This window comes from Lipotes vexillifer, unplaced genomic scaffold (genome assembly GCF_000442215.2).
Source record: "Lipotes vexillifer unplaced genomic scaffold, Lipotes_vexillifer_v1.1 scaffold208, whole genome shotgun sequence".
NCBI classification, from domain to species: domain Eukaryota; kingdom Metazoa; phylum Chordata; class Mammalia; order Artiodactyla; family Lipotidae; genus Lipotes; species Lipotes vexillifer.
The window spans coordinates 718141-736028 of NW_006785067.1; the positions used below are offsets into that span (position 1 = coordinate 718141).

Genomic DNA, 17888 nt, shown 5'->3' on the forward strand with positions numbered 1-17888 from the left:
GAAAGAGTAAGGTGGATGAAGTCTCCCCCTCTGACACTGATAGCATTAATGCTGGTCATCCTACATTCTAGAGAAAGAAGGTTGTGTGGATATTAACATTCTCTATGGAGATGGGAACAGGCTTCAAGCCGTTTGAGATCAGTAGTTACCTTAGCAGACACTGAAGGTAGAGTGGACTTTTCAAAACTGACATCCAAGTTCCATTAATATGTGTTTTCACAAAGGAATAACCCACTTTCTGGGCCACATTGAAAGTGCACAGTATTTCATAAATCTATTGTTTCAGGCATTGAAAGGATGGAGGAAAAGGGATGGCTCTTCCATTGTGGCTGTGTACTTCTGGGGACAGATTCTGAAATGTGCTCCAAAGGAATAGTGAGGTCAGTGATGAAGCTTTGGGGACTTAAAGTAGTTGACGTGCCTCTTTACCTGCCCAAATCATTCTACTTCGGATTTGTTCACTCAAGAGTGCTCAGGTCACTATTATTTTTTAGAAATAAATGTGCTGCCAGGAAGAGAAGGACAAATCATAATTTTCAAATACTCTGTAGCAAAATCTACACAGCTTGACATTTGCAAATTTTCTCCTTAATATCTATTTTTGATATGCACCACTGCTTCTTTATACTTTTCAGGAAATAAAATGCAAATGAAAATAATGTAGCAAAGTAAGCAGAGAACCAGAACTGACATCCAGAATATTGGTGTTTCCAATCAACAGTTTAACTTTACCCCATAGTGCAGAACTCGATAAACCCTATTTAAATACGTTACCAATTATCTAACAAACTAGTAAAAGCTTGGGGAGGTGATATCAAACTGTCTCCTCTTTTGAAACATCTTTTGCTAGAAAGACCACATATGGTTATATATATAATGACCTCATCTTTTTCCCTATTAATTAGACCTTGGCAGATCATGGCATGACGTGAAATCACGATGGAGTCCATTTTATCACGTAGCAGTTAAATTTTATTATATATATGAACAAATGTGTGTATACATACTTATATGTATATACTATGTGCATACATACATATACGCATGTGTATATACATACATATATAAACTATTAGTTAAAAATGTAAATCATATCATTTCAACTCTCTGCTTAAAATACCCCAATGTCTGAGAATAAAATCCAATTTCCTTACCACAGTTTCAAAAGCCCTTCATGATCTGGCCCTTGTGTATCTGGTGACTTTCACTTTCCACCACAGTGCTCGCTCACTGTGCTCCAGCCACCCTGGCTCTCCTTCTGTCCCTTGAACACATCCAGTTCATTCTGCCTATGGCCTTTGCAGCGGCTTGACCCACTGCCTACAGCACTCTTCCCCACTCGGTATTTGTGTCCTGCCACCTATTCACCATTTAAGTCTTTGCTCAAGTCTCTGCTGTTCTCGTAGAGACCTACCCTCACTCCTCTACCAGCAACATCCTTCTGCATCATTACCCCAACATCGCAGCGCTTATCATCTGAAGTGATCTTATGTATCTGCATTGTTTTGTCTCTCTGCCTACTAAAATCTAAGAGACTTGAGAGCTCAGATCTTATTTCTTTTATTCACTCCTACTTTCCCAGCACCTAGGGTAATATTTGTTGAATGAAATGAATTTTTAATGAATATGCGTTCTTTGATAATGATATGGAATATAGACAAAATTAGGGGGAGAAAGATCACTCATAATCATATCATTCTCATGCAAGTGCAGTTAATTTCCTTCCGGTATTTTTTCCCTCTAATATTTAAACCATAATGTATATTCCAATTTGTAGCCTACTATTTCTTAATGCTTATGTTTGTCCGCCTATGTCAGAATCATCTTGATTCATTTGATCCCCACCAACCTTGTGAAACAGCAAAACCTAGCTATTATTACCAATGTACAAATATGGAAACTGCAACTCACGGAGATTAGATGCCTTTCTTGCTCAGTGTCACACCATTGGTAGTTGATATCTGGGTCTTGGTCTGGCTCATCTTCTCAAACTTATTGTCCAGAATTTCCATTCATAAACGGTCTGCTCATTTTTCTCACAAAACATTCCTTCTCCATCACCATTCCTTCACTGCACTGATACTGAATCTCTTCTTTGTACTTCAGTCCTTCTCTCAAGAGCCTGCCACTCTTGATAAATCTGGACAATCTCAGTTCACTATACTTATTTTTCTCAAATATATATTTAAAACTCACTGTGTCACCATTTCACACTTTGCCTATGATAGCTAATTGGCTTCTATAAATTTAATGTAAGTATTCAGTCTAATTCAATGTCTATTTCCTCTTTACAGTCCCACTGGTCATAGTAATGTGTTCCTATGTCTGTTCTCATAAATTAACTGAATCATATGGAAAATAACAACCCTATTTGGTTCACTGTGTTTCCTTACCCCCCAAACATGCCCACACACTAAGAAATGAATCATTCAAAAAATATTTATCCAACTCCTTTGTGCGAGGCGTATTCCTAGGTCCTGGAGATATAGCAATGAACAAAACAGACAAGATCTCTGCTGTCTTTGAGCTTTCATTCTTGTAATTGGAATGAAATAATGAACTATTATATCATCATGGGATAAGTATTAAATTTCAGAAAGCTAAAAGAACCCTGATCCAAAAGTTGAGAAGAGGGTACATCTGAGTTTGAAGCCTTCATGGAAGAGGTGGCAATCCATGGACCTTGGAGGATGAGCTGGAATTCACTGCATAAAGAGGAAGGCCAAGGTCATTCCAGGCCCAAGGAACATCCTGCTCGGTATTACGGAGAAGTGAAAGAGAAGAGTGTGGGGACGGTGAGAAACTGGCCCAGCAAGTCATAGATTATTAACTTATACATTCCAGGTCTACATTAGATGCAGTGAGTTTCAAGGTGACTTCAGCCTTGTCCTGTCAGGGTCACGTCAGAGTGTAACTCTTCCCTCCTGTCCTCATGAGGATGCCTGTGAATGCAGTAATAGTGCAGCAAAGTACTTATCCAAGGTGACCTTGCTGTATATTTGTTGATAGTAACCGAGCCCAAGTATTCAGTGAATCTCACAAAACCTTACTGCAAAAATAAGCAATGTATGTCCTGGAGGGTTAGCTAATTTCCTCTCTGTCCACAATTAAAAGGGTGTCGTGTTTCATCCTTGATTATAACCTGGCTTGTTGTCATTTTTATATCCACAGGCAAATCAGATAGTTAAGCACACATTGATTAATGCAAACTTCTTTTTTCTTCCACTCATTTAAAAATTTTATAGCACCTCCTGCCCTGAGAGTTCCTGCTCATCTCTGAAACAGATTTCTGGGAAACTTTAATAATTAAGAATTAGTTTAAGCAAAAATGGAGTTCATTCTCCCACTTTATTCTGGAACCTGATTTTAAATTATAAAATAATTCAAAAGAGGAATAAATATATGTTTGGTAATGAGATATAGTTAACCCAGTTTTGTTCTCAATACGTAGTGAAGCTCTTCGGAAAACAAGGGCAGAAATAAATGTATTAAACACAATATATCATTCTATATTCAACACAAGATTTTGTCAGGAAGTGTCTTGATTTCCATGATATCATTGTCAGAGCTCAGTGACACATATTTGTAGTAGAAGATGGTAGGAAAGTCTAATTTGTGTGGCTAATGCAAAACTTAAGCATATCTACATACGTTGAAGGGCAGGTGGGGCTGGCTTTTCACGGAAGGGGTTCATTTACAAAAAGATCCAGAGAGTTAAAGGGGAAAAAAATTCATGTTAAGAGAAGAGAATTAAGGCCAAAAGCAAGAGGTAGAATTGGGAAGAGAGGAGTATTTTTAACCAGGACTCTCTCATTGCATTCCGGCCCACTCCTGCAGATGTATTCTGGCATTTTCAGGAGGAAATGTCTGTGAAGCAGTAAACAAAAATATGAGAACACTTTCAGGTATAAAATAAGTCAGGGGGATGTAAGGTACAGCATGGTGACTATAGTTAATAATACTGTATTGTATGTTTGAATGTTGCTAAGAGAATAGATCTTAAAAGCTCTCAACACAAGAAAAAAATTTGTAATTATGTGTGGTAATACATGTTAACTAGACTTATTGTGGCAATCATTTTGCAACATATACATGTATCAAATCATTGTGTTGAAAACAAACAACCCAATCAAAACTGGGCAGAAGACGTTAATAGACATTTCTCCAAAGAAGACATACAGATGGCCAAGAAGCACATGAAAAGCTGCTCAACATCACTAATTATTAGAGAAATGCAAATTAAAACTACAATGAGGTATCACCTCACACCAATCAGAATGGCCATCATCAAAAAATCTACAAACAGGGCTTCCCTGGTGGCATAGTGCTTGAGAGTCCGCCTGCCCATGCAGGGGACACGGGTTCGTGCCCTGGTCCGGGAAGATTCCACATGCCTCGGAGCGGCTGGGCCCGTGAGCCATGGCCGCTGAGCCTGTGCGTCCGGAGCCTGTGCTCCACAACGGGAGAGGCCACAACAGTGAGAGGCCCGAGTACCGCAAAAAAAAAAAAAAAAATCTACAAACAATAAATGCTGGAGAGGATGTGAAGAAAGGGAACCCTCCTACACTGTTGCTGGGAATGTAAAGTGATACAACCACTATGGAGAACAGTATGGAGCTTCCTCAGAAAACTAAATATAGGGCTTCCCTCGTGGCTCAGTGGTTAAGAATCCGCCTGCCAATGTAGGGGACATGGGTTCAAGCCCTGGTCTGGGAAGATCCCACATGCCATGGAGCAACTAAGCCTGTGTGCTACAACAACTGAGCCTGTGCTCTAGAGCCCGCGAGCCACAACTACTGAGCCTGTGTGCCACAATTACTGAAGCCTGTGTGCCTAGAGCTCGTGCTCCACAGCGAGAGAAGCCACCGCAATGAGTAGCCCCCCCTTGCCGCAACTAGAGAAAGCCCGCACATAGCAACAAAGACCCAACGCAGGCATAAAAAAAGAAAAACAAAAACAAAACTAAATATAAAACTACCATGTGATCCAGCAATCCCACAACCGGGCATATATCTGGAGAAAATCATAATTTGAAAAGATACACGCACCCCGATGTTCACTGCAGCACTCTTTATAATAGGAAAGACATGTAAACAATCTAAATGTCCATCAACAGAGGAATGGATAAATAAGTTGTGGTACCTATATAGAATGGAATATTACTCAGCCATAAAAAAGAACAAAGTAATGCCATTTGCAGCAACATGGATGAACCTAGAGATTATCATACTAAGTAATGTCAGACAGAAAGACAGATATCATATGATATCACTTACATGTGGAATCTAATAAAAAATGATACAAATAAACTTATTTATGAAACAGAAACTGACTCACAGATCTCAAAATCAAACATATGGTTACCAAAGTGGAAATGTTGGGGGAAAGTGATAAATTAGAAGATTGGGGTTAACATATACACATTACTATATATAAAATAGATAACTAATAAGGACCCACTGATTAGCACAGGGAACTCTACTCAGTATCCTATAATAACCTACATGGGAAAAGAATCTGAAAAAGGATGGAGATATATATATAGTTAAAACTGATTCACTTTGCTGTACACCAGAAACTAACATACTATTAAGTCAAATACACTCCAGTAAAAATTCTAAAAATTAATTGTGCTGTACACTTGATGCTAATATAATATTATATGTCAATTATATCTCAATAAAAAATAAAATAAAATCTAATACATGAACTCTAAGGTCTGAATCTCTATGAAACTGCAAGCACAGGGTGTCACTGCTTTAAGAATGTGGAGCAAATCTCTATCCCATGGCTGGTGGGGACTGGTCCTCAGAAGCTGCAGAGGTATTGGCAGAGGCAGGGGCAGCCGTCCAAGAGCAGCATTTCTGCTGAGACAACATTCCTAAAAACCTTGTAGGTCTCCTGTGTATGTCATGAGGATCTGTGCCATTTGACAAGAGAGCTCTCCGCAGATCTTTCCTGGATAACTCTCTCTTCCTGGCCTCTGCTGAGACGGTTGAGAGGATCCAGGAATCACACACCTAATTCATTCAGCAAAACGTTTTCCAACCACACTCTTGGCCTTCTCTTCAGAGCACACTTTCCTGACAATGAGTCTCCTAATATTTGCTTTTTTTTTTTTTTGAATCTGGATAGACTAAGAATTTCTCAAATCATTAAGTACTGTTCTTATTTTGTTTAATGCTTCCTTCCTCAATTTATCTCTTTCCTCTTGCACTTTACTACATTCAGCAAGGAAAAAAGCAGCCTGCACCCTCAACATTTTGCTTGGAAATCTCCTCAGCTAAATCTCTAAGTTAATTGCTTGAAAGCTTCCCACACAACAGTAGGACACAGTTAGGCCAAACTTTCTGCCACTATATAACAGGGATCACCATTCCTTCAGTTTCCAACAACATGTTCCTCATTTCCTTCCGAGCCCTCACTGGAAGTGGCTTCGACATTCATGTTTCTCCCAACAGTTTCCACAAGGCGATCTTCAAAGCCCCTCTATCTAAATAAGGTAACATTCACAGATTTTGAGGACTGAGATATAGAAATATCTTTTGGGGACCACCATTCAATTCAATACGATGGGTATGCCAGTAAAGTTAGATCCTGCCCGATGTTTACCTGGGCCAGTTTTTCAGGGTTGTGTTTGCAGCAAGAAACCTTGAGGGTAAGGTAATCTCACTCTCCAGGACAAAGAATGGGTTTGCTGAATTCTTGCTGTAAAACAGCAGGTCACCAAACTCAGTTTTCCTCTCTCATAATGCAACCTACTCAATGTGTGCAGGCTTCCATTTGGATCCCTTCCCGTTGCCCTCATGATACTTTGTGGGGAAGCACAGGGAAACTGATGTAAACATGCTCGTGCTACCTGTCATGCTATGAGTAATAAAGTCCTTGGTCTCTGACTCAGGAACCTCATGTCATCTGTCAGCATCCATGAAACTGTAACGAGCTAATGTATTAGTTTTTACATAGCATAAAATCAAATATCAGACTTGTCAGGGTGGAGAACAAAAACTCCCCAGTCTGGATATTGATGGCTGAATGACAGTGAAAGTGGATAACTCCTGGGGGTTCAGAGAAATCTTGGGAGAGCACTATATCTTCCTATAAGGGTGGAATAGGGATTCAAAAGAATTATATTTCAATTTTAAGAAGCAAAGAGATTACAGCTAAATATCTGGGTAATAATTTCATAATTTGTTCTGCTTCGTAATTTATGGCAACTTTTTTTAAAATGATGTGTGCATGTATCATTTATTTGACATTTACTCTGCATTCATATTAAAGAAACATGTGCATCACTTCCGTGCAGAAATAAATGCATTACTATGTAGTTACGCCTAAAGGGGCATTATGGATGAATTACATCTTCCCCAAATTCCCATGTTGAACCCCTAATTCCTAATGTGACTATATATGAAGATGGGACCATTAAGGAGGTAATTAGGTTAAAAGAGGTCATAAAGGTGGGAACCTAATCTGATAGCACTGATGTTCATATAAAAAGAGGAAGAGACACCAGGTCTCTCTCTCTGCATGTACATACAGAGGAAAGGGCACATGAAGACACAGCCAGAAGGCGGCAGTCTACAAGCCAGGAAGAGAGGCATCACCAGAAACCAACCTTAATGGCCTCTTGATCTTGGACTACTATCTCCAGAACCGTGAGAAAATAAATTTCTGTGGTTAAAGCCACCCATTCGGTAGTGTCTTGTTACGGCAGCTCCAGCAGACTAAGATGGGGGAAATTGTATAATATCAGAAATTTTCAATTTACTGTGCTGCGTTTCAAAGATAAGCCTGTCAATATACAGATGTGCATATATAAATACAGGAGAGATATATACTAATTCAAGTTATATCATTTAAGGTTCACATTTTATATGAAAAAAATACAAGTCGTTATTTTGTGACAAAGTAACTACATCAAGTATTAGAGTATTGCGCACATTGTTGGGTGATTTTGAGGCCCTTTCACAAGTTTGGATCTTGCAGGCAATGAACATCTTCAAAAGTCTATAGCCGTTGCTTCTGAAGTCCATTTATTATGACAGTGCTTCCTAACAACTCAATATATTCTCTTTTTTTCATGAGGATGTTGGAGGATGAGTTGCCATCTGGCAGACTCACTGGCTCCCAATGGCCGAGAGGATGGGGTAAAGTCCTGGAATACCAGATCATCAATTCACTTTCTATTTTAACAGTATCTTCCTAAATTCCTTTTATGTGAAAGGAGAAACTCCTCTCTCTTCCTCTCCCTCTCAGAATAGCATTTTTGTGCATTTAGCAAGTCAGCGCCTGTTGAATAGCTTGCTCATTAACAAGATATGCCTGACACATCTCGAGGCCGCGTATGGAAACAATAGACATAACTGAGGTAGTATTTCTTCTATTATATCGCTGTTCACAGGCCACTTCTCTATAAACTTTTGGTTTGGGTCTTCTATCATTTCAGCCTGTACGCACCCATCTTATAATTCACCATCTGCATCTCTTATTGTGAGGTACTACCTCGAAATGTTACTTACTGTTCTCTTGTGTACGTTTTGTCTCTTGCTAGTTGCATACTCATTGCCTCCCCACCCTGTCTGACCTCACCTCCTATCCTATCTTTTTAGGTCACTCACGTGGCTCTTCCTTAAACTCACTCTGACCTTAGGCCTTTTGCATTTGTTTCTTCTGCATGGAACACTCTTCCCAGAGAGTGTTCTGTTTCTACATCAAACATCAACCCATCAGAGCTGCCATTCCTCACTACCTGTGGTGGTCAGGGGGCTCTCAGGGATACCCCTCTCCTGCTATCCATGCCTTTGTGTGATCCTCTCCCCTTGAGGGCAGGATCTGTGACTTCGAACCAATAGAAATGAAGATTCAAAATGCAGAATCAAATATCACGGAGTATCACTTCTGTAATTACATTACATAAGATTGTAACGTCCATCTTGCTAGTAGATGCCTTCTCTTGTTGGCTTTGATGAAGCAAAGAGGCCCACAGGGCAAGGAACTGAGAACCAGTGGGGAACTGAGGCCCTCAGTCTAATAGCCCTGGAGAAAATTAATTCTGCCAACAATTAAAATGAGCAGAAGTGGATCCTTCCTCAGTTAAGAATTCAGATGAGACCCCTGCCCTGGCCAACACCTTGTTGCAGCCTTATGAGAGATCCTGAAGCAGAGGACCTCAGTGAAGCCATGCCCAAATTCCTGACCCACAGAAATTGTAAGATAATAAATGTATATTATTTTAAGTTACCCCATGTGTGGTAATTTGTTATATAGCAATAGATATAATATAACCCCAAGCAAAAAAAAATCTTCCTGCTTCTCACTCCCTGCCTAGCATTCTCTGTCCCCCTTACTGTGCATTGCTACCTCTTATGTTATGTATTTATCTTTTTAATTTGTCTTCCACCCTCATTAGAATCTGTATTAGAAGAGTTAAGTTTTGTAGGGATTGACATGTCTACAATTTGGGACAGAATATCTCTTTAAGGAAAAAATTATAAAATTGTGAAACAAATTCAGGTATAAAATTAACTTTTTGTTTAGAATGAGAAAAGTAATCCTAGCAAATAGTTTTAAAACCTGAAAAATATATTTTTTAAAAAACATACCTTTTACTGATTGCCTGACATACTTCTGTAATACATTTTGCCTTGGCTCTACATCTTTTTTTTTTTTTTTTTTTGAGGTATGCGGGCCTCTCACTGTTGTGGCCTCTCCCGTTGCAGAGCACAGGCTCCAGACGCACAGGCTCAGCGGCCATGGCTCATGGGCCCAGCCGCTCCGCGGCATGTGGGATCTTCCCGGACTGGGGCACGAACCCGCGTCCCCTGCATCGGCAGGCGGACTCTCAACCACTGCGCCACCAGGGAAGCCTGGCTCTACATCTTTTGATCACCTCTTTACTTGATAACTTTATAAAATCATACTCTCTAAAAAGTAATTTTTTTGGCATGGTAAATTGAATGTTTAAAATTATTATTATTTACAGTTAAGGAAAGTTTCTTTCATTTTCATAACACCTTATTTGTAACGTCACATAAATGTTTAGGACTGTTTTCCAGTATCATACAGGAGCTATAATATTTCAAGGCACCTCAAATTTCCTTTTAAAGGGATTAATCCAGAAACTTTTTGAACTGATGATATTTATCAAACAGTTTGCTGTTGAAGTCTTTGTTGAAATATGTTATTTTAGGGTATAAAAGAGACAATGATCTGAACGTTTGCATATTTAATAGAAATATCAGGCATGTGAATACATGGGAAGAGGCCTGCAGAGTGAGGGTGCCTGAAGCTTAAGCTTCCCCTTGTTTTATGGTAAATCTGCCTTTGTCCCGAAAAGTAGGGACTTTGTTTTGTTTACTGCTATATTGCCCCATACTCAGTGTCTACATGGTTGTAGATCAATAATCAATTGAATTAACAGATGGACTGCTGATTGTTTCGCCTTTCCATATAATAATAAGTTATACATATAATGGGAGATCAGTAAAGACCAGGTTTATCAATAAATATAAGTTCTGGACTGATTCAAAGGAAGATGCTTGAATGCAGGTTACTGAGAAGATACATATAGAGGTAGATTAAAAGATTAATAAATATGTACATACATATGTATATACAAATATACACACATGTTATTTTCTATTTAGAACTTTAGAGAACATTTAACTTTGCTTTTTATCTAGCTTTAGGAGAACCCTATATTTTGGGGTGACGTAGGGGCAGAAGTATGCCAGTGCTGGAAGTACAAGGATTTTTGTTTTTTTTTTAACTGAAAAATCCACATACCAGGCAAGACCAACAGTACCTCGTAGAGCCTAAAAGCTTGGCCTCTGAAGTTGGAATAGCTCTGTGACCTCGGAAAAGATCCTCATCCTATTTAAGCCACTGCTTTTTCACCCGTGAAACAGACCTAATCTATGAGCCTACCTTATTGTGATCAGACAGTATATATAAAACTCTAACCCAGTGTCCAGCAAATGATGAGCACTCAGTAAAGACAGCTTGTTTTTGTTATTTTTTTTACTATTAATATCATTATATATTACTGATAATAGCATACTTTTTGAGAAATTGTAAAAGGCATGTTAATTTGTGATCCTACTTTCACCTCTCACATAAAAAAACATATCCTAAATAAGTTTCCATTTAAGTTTCTGAGAACTGCTGTGCAATGGATAGAAGGACAGCGTGTCTACATTTTGCTGAGACATACTCACCATGAGAGCCAAGAAAACATTATCAGCCCATGGACCCTCCAGGAAACCATAAACGCAGGAAATGGGGTTACTCAGACCCTGACTTCGAAACTAAGAAAACAGACTTCATGGGACTTCCCTGGTGGCACAGTGGTTGAGGATCCACCTGCCGATGCAGGGGACATGGGTTCAATCCCTGGTCTGGGAAGATCCCACATGTCACAGAGCAACTAAGCCCACAAGCCACAACTACTGAAGCCCGAGCACCTGGAGCCTGTGCTCCGCAACAGGAGAAGCCACCGCAATGAGAAGCCAGCGCACCACAACAAAGAGTAGCCCCCACTCGCTGCAACTAGAGAAAGCCCGTGCTCAGCAATGAAGACCCAACACAGCCAAATAAATAAATAAATAAATAAATAAATAAAAGTATATAGGGAAAAAAGAAAAAAGAAAACAGACTTCAAACTCTCAAATGTAACTAATCATTCCCGAGAATATGTACAACAGAAAATGGTCAGAGGTCGCATTAGATCCTCTGAACATGTACAAAATTACAGGAAATCATTCTCAATAGCATTGTCTTCATGCTGAAAGGACAATACTGCAGAAATAATTTAGAAAGCCCATCCCCCCTCCTCTCAAAAAAGAATAAAGCAACTAAACTTAGAAACTGTAGGCCCTTTGAAAAGAACCACACGTTCACTGTATATACAGATTTAAGCTCTAGGGTGTCTGGCTTATAGCTATAGTGCTTAAAAGAAAAAACAAAAGTAGTGCAAAAGCCAAAAGCATAAAACTGCGTTTGGAATATAGCAGCGTAACATTCTCCTGCTTTCATTAAGAAAGAAAAATGCAACTTTTCCTTCAAAGTCCCCCTTTGTCTTGAGTGTTAAATTTTACATTCGGTAAGGATCTAGAATCTCCTCAACAGGTAACATTAGAAATGGAAAGCAGAGCTCCTGGAGGGACTGCCTTGAATCCTCCGATTCCTCCCACGTCTGACGCTCTACTACCCTGTGATAGACACTCCATTGAGGTCCCTTAAAATAATGAATGATGATAAAAATGGATGAATACCAAGGATATGAGTTTTGAAAAGTAACATCATATATGCTTTTACAGTGCACAAAAGACTTTTCCATTCATAATTCCATTTGATCGTCCCAGTGACCCAGCAAGGTAGGGGAGAGTCTGCCTGTGACTTATCCAAAGTCAGCCAGAAAAATGGCATTAAAATTAAAATTTACTCTTCAGAGCTAGAGCTCCTTTCAGGATGCCATGAACATTAATACATGTTTGTTTAATGTAGTGCTTCTCAAGTGGGAGCAGTTTTGTCCCTCAGGGGGCTTTTGGTAATGTCTGGACAAATTTTTTGGTTGTCACACTGTTGCAGGGAAGGAGTGTCTACTGGCATTTAGTGGGTGGAGGCCAGTGAAGTCGCTCATCATCCTGAAGTGCGCAGGACAGCCCCTCCTGCCACTGCCACCGCTCCATCCCCCAAAAGAATTATCTAGTCCCCAAATGTCAATAATGTCGAAGTCGAACAACTATGATATAAACAAGCAACAGTCCTGTAGACACCATTAAGCTAAGTCACCGTGGTGGTTTTAAAACATGTCTGGGACCTACTTGACATTCTTCCCATCAAGACGCTGAGTAAGTCTCCCCCCCTAGAATCTAGGTATGGCTTGGGAATTTCTTTGATGAATAGGTGTAGTTGTATGATTTCTGAGTCTAGGTTAGAAAAGACCATGCAAGTTTCTGCCAGTTTTGAGGGGGACACTTGCCTTTAAATCCCTGAGTCGCCTTGCAAGAAATCAGGCCACCCAGAAGGTGCCATGCTGAAGAAACCCCTTGATGGGACCACTTGAAGAGAGAGAGCTGCCTACGCTCTGAAGGTGACTACATGAGAGATCTCAAGCCAGAACTGCCCAGCCAAGCTCTTCTCAAAGTCCTATGCAAGAAACCATGAGAGATAACAAATGATGGGCGTCATTTTAAGCCACTGAGTTTTAGGGTGATTGGTTACATGGCAATAGTTAACCAGAACAATCTCCAGATTTGGAGACTCAAAGTCAAGTGCTCTGGCAAACACAATGTCTTCTCTTTCCCCCATAAAAGGTTCTGATCCACGGGAGTATGGAAATCTTAACCAGAGGACTGCCACTCCTCAAATGAAAATGGACTGTGATCAATCTGTGGGAAATAGCTGACAAGGAGAAGTCTGTCAAAGAGATTTTCAGAGGAAATTCTGAAGGCTCTCTTGAAATGATGGACTGCAGGCTAGAGTCCGGGGCTTTAGTCATTTCAAAAGCTGGTTACTGTAAAAATAAGGCATTTACTAGATGATCTCTTGAGGTTTCTTCTAGGCCTAAATTCTAGAATATCCTACTCTACATATATTTTTCAAAAGGTAGGCATTTTAAAATTGTAACTTAGAAATGCACTCTGATGAATATAAAGCATGAGAATTAAAATAAATACGAAGCACCAGGTTACACTCATCAACCTATAAGAAGTTAAAAGAAAAACCTACAAAAAGTAAATTAAAATCTAATGTTGGTAAAATTGGTAAAAATCACACATTACTGATGACCACAGTGTTCAGTATGCAACAGGAGCTAAAAAATACAGATAATCTTTGATCCAGTAATGTTGCTTTTGGAAATTGTCCAAAAGGAAAAAAGAAAGAAAAAGCTTCATGTACAGTGATATTTATAGCCACATTACTTGCAGTAGGGGGAAAAAAAAACCCACAGGAAACAACCTAGATATACAACAATGGGACAATAGTTAACCATGACATGGCAGGATGTATTAATGTAAAGTTATAAATATAAGGCCACAGGGAAAAGTATATACAAAAGATACCAAGTGAAAAAAGTAAATGATTCATTTTCATATAAATGGCAAGTACATCTATGAAAATTTACATTCACACTTATGAACATCAAAAGGAAGAAATAGAAATATTTTTTCTGTTAACGAGAATGTTAGTATATGTCATTTTCTATAAGGATATTGAAATATTCTGCTTTATAAAGAAAAGCTATAAACTGAAAGTATTAATCAAGTTTAGTACTTTGATGAACATACTTACCTCATATTATCAAAATTCTATTTTTATTTTAAAATTTTTTTACCAACCATTTTTCTGGGCGCTTACTATATGCTAGGTCCTGAGAATACAATGATAAATAGGATGAAAGGTGATCTTAAAAATATATTCAGTGGGAGAGAGAGTCAAGCTAAAGATAAATTATGGTACTGCTTTATGAGGACAGAAGAGGGGAACAAGAAAGGGTTTTTTAGGGAAAAAAAGATGTCTGCACTGTCCTAATACTTTTATTCATCTTGTTACTTGTCAATAGCGCTATCCTAGTTAGACATTTCAAGACAAAGGAGAAATATTCCAAAAGCAAACAAACTCTCTCAAGGAAGTAAAAAAAAAAAAAAAAAAATTGATCAACTAAAGGAATATTTTAGCAAATTTGCATAAACCTGCAAATAGAAGCGTTTTGGCATATATGAGTTGGAAAGAACTAGGAGGTTTTCGGCTTGGCATTCATTCGGAAAGTGTGCCTTTAACCCGTGTTACAATAGCTGTCATACATGTTTCATTCATTCAACAAAACTCAACTTGGCACAAGTGAAGAAGACATGGCCCCCCGTCTTCTCAGAGTTTGCGATCTATAGGATTTAGAGCCAAGTAAACATATCATTGAGGTAGAATGTGACAACTGCTATGAAAGGGTCCACGCGAGGAGGACAACTAAATTGGATTAGTGGTTGGGAAGGCTTCCTGGGGTGCATAAGCCTCAGTGAAATTGAGACTTACTTAAAGGATATATAGAATACGGGTTAGGGGCTAAACTGTATTTTAAAAAGAGAGAACACAGATTAAGGTAAGAGACTAAGGGACTATACTGTTTAAAAGGGTTAAGGTCATATTTCACTGGAACCATAGCCAAGAAAAAAAAAATGATACTAATATGTTAAAGTCTGATTGCTTGGGGGCAAAAATTAAATACTGTAACAATAAAAGGGACTTCTTAATTACTACATACTATGGCCTGAATGTTTGTGTTCCGTCAAACTTCATATGGTGAAATTCTAACCCCCAAAGATGATGGTATTAGGAGGTGGGAGCCTTTGGGAGGTGCTTAGGCTTTGCCCTCATGAATTGGATTAGTGCCTCATAAAACAGTCTCCAGAGAGACCCCTAGCCCCTTCCACCATATGAGGACATAGCAAAAAGGCACCAGCTATGAACCAGGAAGAGGGCTCTCACCACAACGCGACCACGCTGGCGCCTTGATCTTAGACTCCCCAGCCTCCAGAACTGTGAGTAATACACTTCTGTTGTGTATAAGCCATCCAGTCTGTGGTATTTTGTTATAGCAGCCTGAAAGAACTACGACACTATGACATTTACATAAATTATTTAACCATCTTTCCACTTTGCATTAAGACTTAATCTGGGCTATTACATTTTTATACTGAAAGGAAAATAAAGATCACATAAAAGTATCCCAATTACCAAGGCTATGTCCTCCCTCCCCACCCCCCCAAACAATAAGTACACAGAAAACTAAGTCAATTTCTCTGAAATATCTATTTTATGCACTAGTATTCAGAATATGGTTACAAAAAGGTTATACAATTCAGAAGGTTCATTGTCCATATTCTAATAAGCGTCCAAGAAGCTATTTAGTTAAAGGACCTGAAGGAAACTGGTAAACAATTTGGAATAGAGTTATCTTACTGAACTGGCCAAGAGCCAGCTTGCATTCAGTCTGCATTTCTACATGGTATCCATGGAAATGAGATCAGGCCTACACAAAGACAAACAAAGGCCACCTTCGAATGAATCAGGAGAATGACAACTGCCAATGTTCAAGGCATGCAGGGGCACAATAGCTTTGTACACGCTCTTCAGAACACAATGAAATAATCTCTTACACTGACAATACAGTGTCCATCACTTTTTTTTCCCCTTTGCTCATTTAAACATTAACCTCATTTTTATACAGAAAGCCTTTCAATGATCAGGAGTTATGTACGGTTTCTGCAGTAAAAACTGCTCTAGTCCCTTTAAACTAATAAAAGGAAGAATTGCAGTTACCCTTTCAGAACATGGAATAATAATGCAGGAATCTTCATTGACAAAGTTGCCCAGTTTCTATGAACTGTTTGGTCAACAGAACAGACAATTCTCTCCAAGGAGGAAAAATGTATTTGAAAATTATGAACAGTTCCAATAGTCAATGGACCTGAAAACATTACAAAAATATGCAGTTCGAGTTTATACTGGTTAGTAAATGTAATTTATGTGTACAAGAGTCAGCAGGCATAGACTGGATAAAACACTTCAACAGTACCTTGAACTAATTGTAACTTTAACAAAATTAAGAGTAGACATTAATTTCTTTTCTAATTTATATTAAATAGAAATGTTTAAAACGCCTTGAAAAACACCCATTGTTATGCAGAATAAAAGGCTTTAATATTTTATGACCAGAACCTTTCAAAGACAACACTAATTCTCTGTGCTGTACGGGACTATAATTTCTGAAAAGATTGTTTTGAGTTTTCTCTCTGTGTGCCTTAGTCAGCTTCACCTTTCTCTCATCAATTAATATCCTCTCCGTTTCATAGCCCAGAACCTGCTTCGACTTCTTTCACGTGATCACCTGTGGTTTCTAATCTGTCCGGAGCTGCTGCTCTTGTGGATCATCCAGTTTCCCCCCTCCTTTTTCCTTCTCCCTGACAGCATCCTTTCCACGGACACGCGTGCCCCTTTTCTCCTCTTTGCTTCTCTCGTGTCACGGACTCCTGCCACATATGGATGCCTCAATGTAAATTTCAAAACTTACAAGTGTACCGTGCAGTACCGTGACAGAAGTAAAAAAAAAAAAAATAATAATGTTTATGCAAGTTTCTCCAATGTTTGCTTGTTTGTTTGTTCTTAAGCAGCCCCTCCCACCTCATCCCTCTAGCTCCTGCCTTCCTGCCAAAGTTCCTGGCACTGTCCCCATCCCTCACCTTCCACTGACTCCTCAGCTGGCTCCACTCTGGTTCTGTTATTTCCCCTCAGCAGAGACTGCCCTCACCCAGGAGGTCAGACCTGCCTGACTTCTGTGAAGACTTTGATCCTGTGGACCGACTCTTCCTTCTCGAAACACTTCCGTGGTGCCCCAGTCTGCGCTGCCCTCTTTCTCCTCTTCCAGCTGCGTCTTCTCTCTCCCTTGGCATCTCCGCGTCCTCACCGGACCTTCTAAGGTAGCTCCTCAGGTTGCAGCCAGTCATCCTCTAGTCTCTCTTCGTCTGACTCATCAACATCATGTCTTCAATCCCTCTCCAGATGCCCACGACTCCTAAATCTCTATCCCCATGTTGCTCTCACTCCTGTTCCTAACACCGCTACACATAACCATCTAGTAACTATACGTATTCACGTGGATGTCTCAAACTCAACCTGTCAAGCTGAACTGCTCTCTTTTTCCTCTAACCTTGCTGTCCTTCGGCACTCCTGTCTTGGTGAATGGCACCCCCCGAGTTGTTTACAACAAAAACCCAGGTCTCAGTCTTCACTTTCTCCCTCTCTCCCTGCCACCCTCGTAAATTAATCACCAAATCCTGTCCATTCTTCCTTAATACCTTTCACATCTGTCCTCAGCTATCTTTCCC

At 39.4% G+C, this 17888-nt stretch overlaps 1 protein-coding gene across 1 annotated transcript in view; it reads right to left on the reverse strand.

Moving 5' to 3' along the window:
• ITGA2 (integrin subunit alpha 2) overlaps positions 1 to 17888 on the reverse strand; it is a 107608-nt gene that overhangs the window by 83327 nt on the left and 6393 nt on the right. The gene's annotated exons all lie outside the window — the stretch shown is intronic.